The sequence below is a fragment of the Rousettus aegyptiacus genome, unplaced genomic scaffold (assembly GCF_014176215.1).
Source record: "Rousettus aegyptiacus isolate mRouAeg1 unplaced genomic scaffold, mRouAeg1.p scaffold_m13_p_17, whole genome shotgun sequence".
NCBI classification, from domain to species: Eukaryota; Metazoa; Chordata; class Mammalia; order Chiroptera; family Pteropodidae; genus Rousettus; species Rousettus aegyptiacus.
In genome coordinates, this window is record NW_023416292.1 from 40561 (window position 1) to 54380 (window position 13820).

The following is a 13820-nucleotide window of genomic DNA, read 5'->3' on the forward strand; positions in this document are numbered from 1 at the left end:
TAGCAAAGCTGATGTACTTGTAAATAGGTAAAACTTTACATAAGGGGGTACAAAAAATACTAGTCAGGGGTCAGTGTTTTTAATTCTTAAAATATTTAAATTATTTTTATATCAGTTTTCTATAACATATGATTACTTGAAATCAGGTTGTTGATACCTATAGTTTAGCATATAAAATATATAGCTTATGGATTTGTTTTTGTCATTTAGGAAATATAGCATATATTTTTATATATGATTATAACGGCAATGTTGTAAGCGTTAGATTTCTATATGGTCTGTGGATCTCATTTTCAATAGAGTTGGCTGGAGCTACTTAAAATTATAATATGCTTTACAGCGTTATGCTATAGAAGTTAAAAGATTTTTAATACTGTTTAAAATAATTTAGGATTTGTATAATAAAAAAAGGAAATATTCTGAAGCAAGTTTATATCTCAATGGATGATTTTTTTTTCTAGTTTCACCAAAATTCCAACAGATTTTGATGACCTATGATTGTTACATTTTGCTTCAGTCAGTAACATCACCTTTCTAGTCTGCTATTTCTCATTCCACACAACCATTGTGGTGGATTATTCCTAAGAGTGCTTTGATATTAATGCTTATTCAAAATATTCAATACCAGTACATCTATACTATAGAATATCTATCATTATATGAACTTTTTACTAATTTGATTTTTTCAGAAATTATATTCATAATTGGAACTATCTGCCTCTTACAGATAGGATTAAGTGTAATTTTTCTTTTGCTCTTTATATCTTATTAAATCTTTATCTTTCATAGTTTTCTTTATTTACTTACTTCTCTGGACAAGTTTAACCTTTGTATATATGCAGACATCAGTGACCAAATATTATTCTCTTTTGTTAATGTCACCAGTGATACCAACCTGTGGCACATTCTCTCTTATTTCTGCAGTCATTTCATTTTCTCTGGCATAACAGAAACGTGTGATTCAGTTGATCTTTTTATCTCCTTAAGTATTATCTTCTATTAACACTCTTTACTTTTCTTTTTTTAATCTTCTTTTGTCTGCCACTCACTTACAGTCTCCGTGGCTAGTCCACCTTCATTCCTATACTCTAAATATGTGAGTATTGTAGTGACCCACGGCTGAATTTGGACTTCTGTCTACACTCCCTCCCTTGGTGAAGTTATTTATCCTCCTGGCTTTAGCTACTACCACCTGTGTGCTAATGACACCCAAATTTATATTTCTCTTGAATTCTACCTGTGTACCTGAAATATGCTCTTTAACTCTAATAGGAATTTCCAACTTAACATGTTCAAACCTAAATTCTTGAACTTTACCCTAACATACTTCAAATCTGCTCCTCTGACATATTTTCCCTTCTCAGTATCAATAACAACTTAATTCTTTTAGGTACTCAGTTCAAAAATCAAGGTGTTTTTCTTAACTCCTCTTTGAAATTCCATATTCGATCTATCAGTAAATCACATTTACTATAAATCAAATACATATATATTTCAAATCCAATCACTCTATATATCTCTACTGCTACTCTCCTAGACTAGGCCATCTTCATCTCTCATCTGTGTTATAACAATAGCTTTCTAGCTGGTTTTCTTCCTTCCATTCTTATCGCCCTTCAATATATTCTTATTTGGGCAGCCAGAGTGATGTAGTAAAATATTGTGATGTATATGCTGCACTTCTCTACTCAAAACCTTCTAATACCACTTGAAGAACAAGTTGCTTACCAGACCCAACATGATTTGGCCTAACTTTTCCTGTCTAACTTGACTTTCGCCTATCTTTTCCCTTTGTCTCTCCTCTCCAAACACACTGATTAAACATTCCTTAACTGTTACAGAAGCACTTTTGTATCAGGCCCTTGCACTTTCTCTTCTCCCTTCCTATAGCCCTATTGCTCTGCTGCTGGTTTGCTTCCTCACCTCCTCAGTTCTCTGCTTACATTTTACTTTTTGACTTTCTGGGCTCTGCTTTTTCTTACCTCTCTATTTTGGTTAGCAAATTCATCTCCTATTTCTGCACTCTCTCTGCCCTTTCCTGCTGTATTTTCTTCATAGAACTTGTCACCATCTAACATATTTTTTAAATACTTGTTTATTTGTTGTGTTTCTGTTTCTCCTACTAGTGAAGAAACTCTATGAGGGCAGAGATTCTTTTTTAAATATCTTTTTAAATATCTTTTTCTTATTTACTTATTTATAGTGCCCAGAACAATATAGATACATACAAAGTATTTGTTAAATATTTGTTGGATTAAAAAAATGGATAAACAAATCTCTCTTCCAAGCTTGCATAAGCAAGAAAATGAGTGTGTGTGTGTGTGTGTGTGTGTGTGTATGAATAAAGCCAGACCTAAAGGTTGGTGAGAATGTTACTCAGCTGAATTGTCAAAGCCAAATTTGATGTTAACTTGCAAAGGTTGGTGAGAATGTTACTCAGCTGAATTGTCAAAGCCAAATTTGATGTTAACTTGCAAACTCAAGTCCTTTGGTAATGAACTTTGAAGCATACCTCACAACATAAATAAAAAACAAAAACAAAAAAACACACCTCGAAATAGATAATATACTTAAATGTAAAAACCTCAACTATAAAATTTCTAAAAAAAAAAAAAAAAAAAAAAAAAAAACCCAGGAGCAAATTTTTCAATGATGAGTAATTTTGCGGGATTCTCATCAGAGAGATGGGACACCGAGGCTATAAGCAGGCTATATAAGCAGCATTTATTAGCACCAGCCCAGCAGGTTCTTCTCCAAGGGCTGAGCCCTAATTGTAACATGGCAGGTAGTTTTACACAATTTTGTATTTCCTCTACCTCCACAGCTATAGATATTCCATATAAGGAAGGAAAACTTAAGGAAAACATTGATTGGCTGCCAAACTATAAAGAAACTTGCTTAATCATTTAACAGGGTTTTTGGACTGGCCTTTCATTCAGAGTCCTGGGATGTGGGTGCAGTCAGGAACTAAGGCCTTCCAGCAGGAAATGGTCAGGCAGGGTCAGGCTGCCACAGTTAGCCAAAGAGTTCTTAGGTATACAAAAAAAAAAAAAAAAGCATAATCCATGAGAGATCAAGTTGATCTCTCATGGATTTAACTTCTTGCTAAAACAGTTCTTACTTATATTTCTACTCAACTTCCTTTGTTGTACTGTAAATATTTTGTTTATTTTTGCTTTAAAATGATACTAACAACTCATCTTACTTTATTTGAATGTAGAATTCACTTGGGTGGTGAGAGGGACTCTGAGCGTTTAGGGAATTCAGTTTATATATCATTTTTTAATTCCCATTTTCTTTGATATGGACATACAGTGAAGAAGGGGAAGAGTATGTAGCATGAAAAGATAAGAATATGTAGAGCGAAAGGCCTGCTGGCAGTTCCCAGCCTTTAATCTATAGGTTCACACAGGTGTGGAGAATGTGTTGTGGCTTGATTAACATTTTAATTCTCTTGCCTCTTCCCTACATTATATATATATATATATATATATATATATATAATATTATTTAACAATATTCAAATATACATGTATAATTCAATACATCATTGAATGTCTCTATTTGAAGTACCTGTATTTGGTTTATATTGCTGATTTTGTTCTTTAAGAGCAATTGATGTGTCCTGGCTTTATGTTTAAATGACTAAAAAGAGCCAACTAAGGAGCATCTCTTCCACATGAGAGTCTCCAAATACAACACTTTTAGGATTCTACATACAACTCTAACAGCAAAATTTATAACAACTTTTACATAGTATTTGTGCGTGTATATACAACCTGGATAACATGTGATTTCTATGATGGATAAATGATAACATGTAAGTGATAATATAAACATAGTAATATACAGATATCAAGTGTCATATAGTATTTTAGGCACTTTACAGAAAGAACTGCTTCCTTATGTCATATATTTTATTTCCCTCTGCTATCTTAAATTAGAAGGTATAGCTCTTAGAGATGGCCTCAAGGTGGCGGTAACTATACATAATTGCTTAAAGTAACCAACATTCCTGTGTTTTTCTGATCTGGAAAAAGACATGAATCTAAAAGTGTTGGTAAACATAGGCTGAAGTTATTTAGGAATGTCTTTTTTTTTTTCTTAAATCAAGAATAGATTTTTCTCTCTGTTCAAGATAGCACCAAATTTTCCTTACTGCATTCTTTGCTCCATTTTGTTGTAATGACCTAAGATTTTATTATCTCCACTACGTAAAAATAATCTGGTTTGGGACAAGTTGGAAACTTAGGATGACTAGTAATTCTGTACCTAGTATGAGAAGTCAATTGAGTTCCTATTTTATAGCTTTAAAATTTCATCCTAGATCATTCTTAAACTCATTTTAGATATAGCAAATTTATTTGTATTTCATGCAGCCTTTTCTGGTACTAAACTAGTTTTTGTTTTGTTTAATATAGGTTTCATCTGTTACTCTTTCTGTTTAGCCATTGCATGTTTATACACAAAGTGCTGTACACTTTTCTACGTATGACCCTACCTCATAGAACATAGAGAAGATCTGGAGAAATCTTAGAGACAGTGTAAATAATCAGTGGATGGGACAGGATATTATAGGAATAGAGAGAAAAGATATGAGGACTCGAGCTTGGAAAAAGAAAGGTGAGAGAAAATGTGATCAACATTTACAAAAGTCCTATAAGATTAAAATAGAAAATTGAAAATGATGAATAAAATAAATTAAAATTTATACCTGATTATTAAGGGAAAAAAAGATATATAATGGGCAGATATGTCGTTTCATAAATAAATATTTCCCTGGTACCACTGTGTGAGATGACAATAGCTTATGAGATGTAGTAGAGTGGTATGATGATTTCCCTGGCATCTCTTGAGTCTTTTTTCTCTACCATATTGGCAACATGGAAGAAAGACTGCCTGCATTCTTCTCTGAAAAACACTTGCTTTATGGAACAAACTTACTATTGGGAAATTAGTTTCACTTATTCCTAGTATAGATATCTATACTTTTTAAATATTATGTACATTATATACATGTCTTTTCACTCATGTGCATATACGTATATACATATACTTATACTACATATAGTATTATCTATATGATATATATTATATATAATATTATGTACATATTATATATAATATATATATATATATTAGTGATTGTATATGAATCTTTCTCTTAGCTGTACACCTGTGGCTGGAATTACTGGATGATAAGGTAAGTATATATTGAATTTTAGGAAATAGCACCAAACTATATTCCAAAGTGGTGTACCAATTTGAGAATTCTACTTAATCCATTGTTTTTAAAATTTTTTGATTCATTTAAAAAATATTTGTCATTTTAAAGGGTATCTCACTATTATTTTAATATGCATTTATCCAATGACTTTTGAAGCTGAGCAGTATTCATATGTCTATATGTTTATTGGCTATTTATTTGGATATGTTATTTTATAAAGCGACCACTCACGTTTTTGCACACGTATTTTGTAGTTTGTCTTCCTTTTACAAATATATTTATGGGGGTTATTTATATCCTGGATCAGTACTTTTTAAAATATTTTTACATAAAGTATCAAATAGTGAACACGTTGGGGTACACCACTATCCTAGTCTATCAATAGACATTTATTTCTCTTACTTTGTGGCTTGTTTTTCACACTTGCAATGGTATCTTCCAATAAATTTATATTGTGGAAATGTTGCAGGATTCTCGAACAGAGAGACGGGCACTGAGAATATAAGCAGGAAGCAGGATTTATTGATACTGGCACTGGCTCAGCAGATTCTTATCCAAAGGCTGAGCCCTGATTGTAAGTAACATGGTGGGCAGTTTTATGTAATCTTGTACTTCCTCCTTTCTACACAGCTATAAATATTTCATATAAGGAAGGAGAACATAAGGTAAACACTGATTAGCTGCCAAACTGTAAGGAAACCGGATTAATCGTTTAAGCAGGTTTTTGAACTGCAGCATCAGCCAGAGTCCTGGGATGGGGGTGCTGCAGTCATGAACTAACTTATTCGAGTAGGCAATGGTCAGGCAGGGTCAGCCTGCCACATTCCCCGCTTTGGTGCTTGGACCCAGGACTGGGTCAAAGAGTATCTTTCTCTAATTTTTTGTTCAGGGGCTGGTACTTCCATAGCATGAGAACTTTTGCTGCAGTTTTTTTCTACTATAGTCTCTATGAGGAAGGTAGTTGACCAGAAAACAGGAGACAACAGGTATGGGAGGAAGAAGCAGGTCCTGAGATACTATACCAGCTAAGATCTTGAAGCCACCGAAAGTGGAGAACTAGCCTCCAGAGAGGTTACTAGCGTCCCATCCTGATAAGACGTTGTCCTTCGTCTTCTGCTGCACATAGACTGGTCAGTTTCCAGTGTGACCAAAGCAGGGCCGACGTCATCCTTGGTTTTCCAGAGAAGTAGATGTTTTCTTCTGGAGGTTGCCTTGAGGGACTCAGAAGAGTCTGGAACACATTCTCTTTCTGGAGCTGCAGGTTTAAGTTTGCTGTGATGTATCCGGGACATTATTTCAGCAGACTTAACTGCAGCGGGGGTAGACAAAATGACAGTAAGGGGGCCTCTTCACAGTGGTTTTAGGGGCTGAATGTTCCACTCTTTTACCCAGATGGAGTCTTCTGGCTTAAAGAGTGAACTTCAGTGGTTAAACTGACAGGGATCCTTTCCCTAAATCATTGGTTGAGAGTCTGGAAGATGGTCCATAGGGCCTGAAGCTGTTGTCTCAGAGTCAATTCACCTATTTCCTTGAGGTCTCCTCATAGTCCTTTGATGAGTGGTGGTGGCTGCCCATATAGGATTTTGTAGGGGGAGAACCCAGTCTTCTTGGTTGGGGCCTACCTGATTCTTAATAGTGCCATGAGGAGGACTTTGTCCCAATGTAGATGTGTCTCCTGACATAGTTTTACCATCTCTCCTGAACTCTGTGATTGATAGGTGGTATGTAACATCCACTTAATATCCAAATTCTTGGCCAGTAGCTGCATTATTTCTGCTACAAAGGTTAGTCTGTTATACGAGCCAATGGTAATTAGTAGGCCAAATCATGGAACAATTTCTTGGAGGAGCAGTCTGGCTACTTCTCAGGCCTTCTCAATCCAGGTGGGGTAAGCCTCTACCCAACCAGAATAGATACATACAAAGACCAAGAGATACTTGATGCCCTGTGATTGAGGTAATTTAGTGAAGTTCCTCAAAGGAGGTGCCACTAACACTTTGGACCCCCAGTGGGGCACATAGCCTTTGCCTGGAGTTGTTGTGAGCACAGACTTTGCACCATTCACACACCACTTGGGACATGCTAGAGAGCCAGGGGACATAGAAGTACTGGCCCAGAGTGGTTTCTAGGGCAGTGCAACCAAGGTGAGTCTTTTGGTGAAACTACTTGACAAAAGCTGGGGCTCGGGTCCCAGAGACTGCAATTCACCCATCCTTGAACTTTTACCATCCACCAGGGAGGATGCTCCCCTCTTGTGTTAAACCAGGCTTCTTCTTGATGTGAATACTTGGGGTTTCATTCAGCTAAGAGACAGGGAAACAAGAAAGCAGTTAGAGCCACAGGGGCTGGCCATCTCCTTGGCTGCTGTGAGTTTGGTAACATGATCTACCCTGCAGTTTCCCCAGGTTGTTATGGTGCCCCTTTTTGATGTCCTTTGAAGTGGATGACTGCTACTTTCTTGGGGGCCCATACAACATCTAAGAATTCTAGAATTTTCTTTCCATATTTTATGTCTTTTCCTCCAGAATTGATTAGACCTTTCTCTTTGTACAGAGCTCCACGTACATGGAGGGTGGTGAAGGCATACTTAGTGTATATGCTAACACACACTCCTGCTACCAGCTGAAGGGCATGGGTCAAGACAATGAGCTCTGCCTTCTGTGCTGAGGTTCCCCTAGGTAGAGGTTTTGCCTCAGTGGTGGAATGTAAGGTCACTGCAAGGCATTCTCCTCACCTCACAAAGCTGCTACCATCAGTGTAATATTCTACATCAGGGTCCTTGAGGAGCTGGTCTGTCAAGTCAGGTCAGCTGGAAAACACTTCATCCCTGACTTAAATGCAATCATGGTCTGACCGACTGGACCCAATAGGTAGCAAGATGGCTGGGTTCAAGGTTCATACTACCTCTAGGCAGATGCATGGATTCTCGCATATCTTGGTATCTGACCATCTGAATGTTAGTGAACCAACATTGTCCCTTGTACTCTAGTAATGTTATTACTGAATGTGGTACTCGAACTGTCAGTTCTTGCCCCATAGTCAGTTTGTCAGCTTGATTAACACTTTAATTCTCTTGCCTCCTCCCTACATTAACTATATATATTATCACATATATATATATATGTATATGCATATGTATATATATGTGTGTTTGTGTGTATATATGTTTAGTAAAATATCATTCTAATTATACACACACACATAAATGATATTGGATAATGAATAAAATAAATGCCTGTATTTTACTTTGGGAACCTAATCCTACCTTAATAAAATGCACATAATCAGAAAAAAGGTAGTGCAACGGAGCACAAGTCTTTACTATTCCTTGAATCTTTGGCACCAAACCATAAAAACAGAACTTTAATACCCCTTTTTCTTAGATTAGCTGCTTTGGATTGTCATAGTGGGAGATTTCCATTCTATCCTTTTCAACTTCCACCTCATTTACCTTTCCCTCCCCCTACACATTTCCTCTAAATAAGAATGACTGCTTGGATTTTAAATCATGGACTATGATTTACCATCTCAATATGATTAGTAAAGTGATTTTGCCTTTTTATTTCTTGTTTTCTCATTAGGAAAGTAAAAAGAAGAACACCATTAATCTTCCAAAGCTGGTAGGAAGATTAAATGACAAAATAATTGCAAAATACCAGGTACCAAATATACATCAATAAATATGTTACTGTAACTATTATCAGGGCAAAAAAGAGGCCCATCTGCTTGTACCGGTCTAAGCAAAAGAAGAGATATGTACAGGTTTTGCAACAAAGTAAGTAACGTTTATTAGAGAGTTGCAAATCCCAGAGATGCAGGCAAGCTATTGCTCAAAGTCCTGGTTTCCCAGATGTCTCAGGAGTATAGATTTTACAGGTAAAAGTCAGTTTTCATGGAGACTAAGGGAGTTGGTTTTGTGGATGCTACTGATGTGGTGGCTGAAAAATTGACTCGTACTGGAAATTGACTATTGCTACGGACACGTAGGCCTTTGATTATAGGAACATAACATTCTAAACAAGCTTTCTGCTTCTGTAACCCTGCTTATGCACCTGACCTGTGAGTTGACAGGTAGTGAACAGAAGAAAGATAGACCTTTGTGTTTAGACAGAATGAAGAACGGGATTTTGGGCTTAAAAACCCTGTACCTCTACATTTTGGGGCTGCTTAATTTGGGGTCTGCGTACCCCTGGCAGACCCAGCTAACTGAAGAAAGAATGTTTCCTATAACTCACTGAGTTCTGGTGGTCCGTGTGTCTTTTGGGGGCTGGCAGCTACAACACTGATTGAACAACTGGAGGGGGATGAGGTCATTGATCATTGTGTCTGGTTCTGAAATCAGCCATGGTGCCATCCAGTCTGGTCCCATGGCCTGGTCCTGTGGCTGGTGGGATTGTGTTGCAGGATTCTTGAACAGAGAGATAGGACACCTAGGCTATAAGCAGGCTATAAGCATCATTTATTGATGCCGACACCAGCTCAGCGGGTTCTTATTCAAAGGCTGAGCCCCAATTATAGCATGGCAGGCAGTTTTATACAATCTTGTACTTTCACATTCCTCCACAGCTATAGATATTCCATGTAAAGAAGGAGAACATAAGGAAAATATTGATTGGCTGCCAAACTATAAGGAAACCGGAAAATCATTTAAGCAGGTTTTTGGACTGCCACATCAGCTAAGAGTCCTAAGGGAGGGGCCTGCAGTCAGTAACTAACTCTAGAGTGGAAAGTGGTCAGGCAGGTTCTGCCTCAATGGGCATGGGGCTGAAATACATCTAAAGCCAAGATGTTATACTTAGTCTAAAGTCCAACCAAAACTTATTGTCCTCATGGTTATTGACCTGAGGCTTGGGTAATCTTCTGTTTTAAGGCTTAATGATTAAAGGAGCAGGCATAGGGCTAAGGGGATAAGGGGATAAAGGCTAAGGGGTAGAACAAAGTAAATGAGTCACAATGTCATTATCTGGTCAAAACTAATTTAGGGAGGAGGCAAGAGAATTAAAATGTTAATCAAGCCACAGCCAGAGACTGCAATATGCTGATCAGCCCTGCATCCAGGCTAGGAGGACACCTTCAGAACAAAGTAAGATTTCTACTGGATTACTAACAACACATTCTCCACATCTGTAGAGGGGAAGCAGGAACCAAGAGTCATTTCCTATGGCTAAAATCATGGGGAACCTATAGCTTCAAGGCTGGGAACTGCCAGCAGGCCTTTCACTCTACATATTTTTACCTTTTTATGTTATATGCTCTCCCCATCCTCATTGTATGTCATATCAAAGGAAATGGGAACTAAAGAATGACACATAAACTGAATTCCCTGAACACCCAGGATCTCTCTTAGTGCCTTTGCTCTGTCCCTCTCACTCTCTTCTTCTGAGAGGAGACCACATTCTGTGGAGTGTTATCCCATTTCTAATGAACTTCCCTTTTGACAACCTTGGCTTGTTTGTCAAATTCTTTCTACACTCTCTGCCAAAGGACGCTCTTCTTCTTTTGGTACAGGGTTTGGTCTCCCCATCACTTGGGGAAATTTTCCTTGTCCTGCATAATTTTCAAGATTGGTTTGAGTCTGATTTGGGCTGGAATAGGTATAGAGTGATGCCTCAGGTGAATATTGAATAAGGGCTAGTTGCTCATGGAAATCTTAGAAGTCAAAAAGTCAATTAGTTTGACTCTGGGAAACCAATGGCCTAGTTAAATGAAATGAGATTATTTGTGTACAAAGACTTGAGCATGACACCTTCTGGCACAGTTGCTTATATTATATTTAAAAACTAAAGTCACATAAGCTGCAGTTATCTAGAAAAATGGCAATATTTTACTAAAAATAAAACCTAGAATTACAATGGTCATTACAGGGAACATTCTAGTTAGACAAGCTCACATATTTAAAATAGCTCTTGAGAGTAAAAGTTTCTAAGTTTAACTAAGTTTCTAAGTTAAACAGCACAGGTTACCTACTTAAGTGGTATGCAGAAACTTATAGAACCATCAGTATTTCAAAATAGCTTCATTAAAAGACTTTTTATTCCCCATTTTCCAGTTGTTCAAAACATGAACACCCTTCTGTCACAAATTCTGCCAGACTCAAAATGGCTCATTGTTTTAGACCTTTGTTCAACCTTTTTCAGTATCCTTGTAGACCACAAAAACCAATATCTATTTGCTTTTACTTGGAAAAATTGACAATATATCTGGATAGTTATGATTCAAGAGTTTCCTGAAGGTCCCTTCTCATTTTCTCATTTTTCTTAAATATTAGACTGAGATTTAATCATCCTCTACTTCCCTGGGAATTACAATGGTCATTACAGGGAATACTCTACTTCCTTCTTTTACAATATGTAAATTACCTGTTGCTGTGCTCAGAATGTTAAGGGTGGAAAATTTTCCAGTAAGCTGGCATTAAGGATTTATTCTGATTCTGTTAACCAAGATGTGATAATCTGCTCAAAGATATGCTAAGGGCCAACTTCTGATTCTGTAATCTGCTTGCTTGTTAATCTTGTTTGGTGTTAACCAGGGTGTGGTTCTAGGCTATATAAACTGTCTCTTTGGGCAGCTCGGGGCTGATCTCTTCTAACCCTGCATGGTAGAGAGTTAGTCACCAGCTGGCTAATAAAGGCTCACAATTCATCTGAATTGGCTCCGTGGGTCTTAGATTTGATCGAACCACAATTCCAATAGGCAGAGTCTATGACCCTTCTTAGCAGAAAGCAGATACAGAAAAGACCTCCCGTCCCTCAACATCCATACTAATAATAAAGAGGTTCAGAGCTCTTAGAAAAAAAGTTAGGCAGGAAAGTTAGAGAGGGGATTTTGGGTCCACCAGCAGACACTGAGGTCTTCCTGTTAAGGGCGGAAAATTTTCCAGTAAACCAGCATTAAGGATTTACTTCTGATTCTGTTAACCAGGGTGTGGTAATCTGCTCAAAGACATGCTAATGGGCAACTTCTGCTCTGTAATCTGCTTACTTGTTCTAGGCCATATAAACTGTCTCTTCTGGGAGCTTGGGGCTGATCTCCTCTGACCCTGCATGGTAGAGAATCAGTCACTGGCCAGCTAATAAAGGCTCACAATTCATCTCAATTGGCTCTGTGGGTCTTAGATTTGATCACACCACAACATTCCTAACCTAAAAGAGATCTGCCCTAATCCACCACAATTAAGCAAACCGGAAGGCATTTTTAGGCTAAATGTAACTCATAGAAAAAAATAAGTGGGCAGAGAATTAGGAACCAGATTAGGCCAGTCACTCACACCTGTACAATGAAGACCCTAATAACCTTCAATTCACTTGAGCCTCATTATACCATCATTATAGTATGATGCATATGCCCAGAAGTTCATTAATATCATTATAACAGACTGAATTCTGGGAACAAACATACAAAGAAAGCAAATAATGAATCACTGAGTCCTGTCAATCTTAGTTGTCAGTCAAGGAAGCCCACCCTTCTGAGAAAAGTAACCACCCACAGCAAATAGGGATAAAAAATCCCAAAGGCTTTGTTACCAGGCCTTTTGAGCCACACCTCTCTTGCTCAGGCCCACTTCCACATCTGGAACTGTACTTTTCCTTCTAATAAAGTTTTTCTTTTCTGCTGTATTTTATTGTCTTGCACAATTCTTTGTTCAAGACATCAAGAACCTGGACAACACACTGGGAGAGGATCCCCACTCTCTGGTAATATCTTAGAATGATTCTTCTTTGAGACATACCTTATGAAACAAAGGAAGTCTTATGAGGCATCTGCTATGAAGAAATGGTGCTCACCTTCCTTACTCTAGGATTTCTGAATCCCCCCAGGGTCTCAAACCATGTTAACTTAATGCCTAAGTCTGACAACTGTTTAGTCAAATAGACAGATACTCCAACACTGGCTCTGTCATTTACTAGATGTGTGACATTTGGAAAATTACAAACTTCCTAAAAGTATCTATATCCTCTGAAAAATGACTTCTAGAAATTTATTACTTGCAGGAAAATTACTGCTTGACTGTGTCCATGGGAACATGGCTATGTCCATGGGAACATAGGCTGTCACCCATAGGAACATAACATTCTAACAATAAGCTTTCTGCTTCTGTACCCCCGCTTACACACCTGATCTGTGAGTTGACAGGTAATGAATAGAAGGATAGACCTTTGTGTTTAGACAGAATGAAGAATGGGATTCTGGGCTTAAAACCCCTGTACCACACTACATTTTTGGGATGCTTAATTTGGGGTCTGCGTACTCCTGGCAGACCCAACTGGCTGAATAAAGAGTGTGTTTCCTATAACTCACTGAGTTCTGGTGGTCTGTGTGTCTTTCGGGGGCTGGTGGCCACAACATTTGGAGTCCCCAGCGAGATCTTAGGGAGTGGCCCTGGGATCTAAGACTGGACCGGGCTCCAAAATGATTGCTGTCCCTGTTACAGATTCAAAGGGGTGGCCAACCTGAGATGTTTCAGGGCCCTTGAATGCTGTGACAGGGTTAATGCAGTCATCAAGGATGCAAGTTTCAGGACACATTTTGTTCCTGGTCCCGACAGGAATCTAGAATCTCCGAGGCCTCAGCGTCTGGATAAAAGGTACCTTCT

General features: G+C 37.8%; 1 long non-coding RNA gene across 1 annotated transcript in view; it reads right to left on the bottom strand.

Annotated features, from left to right (window-relative positions):
* Positions 1–5068: 5068 nt before the first annotated feature.
* The window catches only part of LOC107503188, a 124070-nt gene continuing 115318 nt past the window's right edge, over positions 5069–13820 (bottom strand). The window contains exon 5 of the long non-coding RNA XR_004955320.1: positions 5069–7530. This is a non-coding gene — a long non-coding RNA (uncharacterized LOC107503188). The remainder of the gene's footprint in view (positions 7531–13820) is intronic.